Below are 1,492 nucleotides of genomic sequence, written 5' to 3'. Positions count from 1 at the left end.
TTATTTACCTTTGTCCGCCCCGTGGAACATTATAAACTAAATGATTCAACTGATTCGGGGTCTGAAATTACCGTCTGTCCGTATTCTGCAGGGACTTTAAGAATGAAAAGGAAAATGGCGTAACAGCCACTAAGGGAAATTTCAGCTTTTAACGGCAATATTAGTCATTGCATATAAATGAATAAAGTTATTAGTATTCTTGTGTACCACGTCAATTACTTTCTTGACCACCGCGGACTATTTTTTGTGTTATTTTAATTATTATTTATTTCAACATTTAAATGCAAAACGAATAAACAACCTTTGAAACTAAATTGCAAATGACTTTTTTGTGCTTAAAACTTTAGTAATAGCTCGTCATGTCTTTATCGCTTTATGACCACCTTGTATCTTACACTCCTTGTTGGTATAAGGCCTATGTCTCAATTGCATTGCTAGTAGCTACATCTCCAGCCAATTTTTTTACATTTCTTAATTCTACACGCTTTCTTTACTAATTTACTTTAAAAATAAATTGAATATCTTGTGTTTTGTACTGCAAAAATGAATTTAATTGACTACGCTCCCACACAAAGACACATTCTTTCATACCATTTACGATCGATAGATGGTACTAAAGACAAGGGAATGTCATGTTGTTATAATCATGCTGTTATATAAATTCTGTCCATTGGTTAACGACATTTGACAAGTCAGACCATCAATGCATTAAAAAACGAGAAGTATTAGTACAACTAATTAGTACAACCTATTCAGTCCGATTGAATTGGTTTTGAAGATAACTTTATGCTTAATAGTGCTACAAAACTTAATGTGGGCTACGTTTGGTAGGCTGTAGCTCAGTCATCACACAAAATATCTAACTAGAACAGTGACAAGTGTACAACAGTGACAATAATAAAGTAGGCTGTATCTAAACTATTTTTGCAATATTTCAGTTTCAATGGAAAACACACATAGTTGTGAATAGGCTACATTATCTGTAGACCAATCTAACATTTTTTTAAATTTGTTCCCAGTGAAGAAAGTTCAGCTATAAGGCCAGCTGTTTCTAAGCAGATACTTTTTGCTATTGATCCAAATCGAAAATGTTTGTCTTATTTTGAAAAGCAGGCATATATTCATAATTTCACTTATTTCATTTGCGTCAAATGCTATGCAAATGTTGTTGTTTTTTCTAATTTAATTCGTTCCTACGCAAAATTACAGATTACATATTCAAATTATAACAGCTGTGAGATGAGCAAAGAAAATCCTTAATCTGAGGAAGGAGACACTGAAAAAAAACACAATCAATAACATCTGAGCGTGTTATCTTTATGTTGTGCTCAAGCTGTCGTTTGATCAGAGAAAACACTGCTGTCGGTTGTAGGTGGGTTGACCGACAGATTAAATTATTAACGAGCTGAATGACAGCACAAGGGAGGCTAAAGACCCCGGCGAGGGAGAGACGAAGCAGATTCAGTGTCGGGTGCGAGCTGAGCTTGACGGC

Source organism: Brienomyrus brachyistius, chromosome 13 (genome assembly GCF_023856365.1).
Source record: "Brienomyrus brachyistius isolate T26 chromosome 13, BBRACH_0.4, whole genome shotgun sequence".
Taxonomy (NCBI): Eukaryota; Metazoa; Chordata; class Actinopteri; order Osteoglossiformes; family Mormyridae; genus Brienomyrus; species Brienomyrus brachyistius.
Note: the sequence above shows the minus strand (reverse complement) of the source record.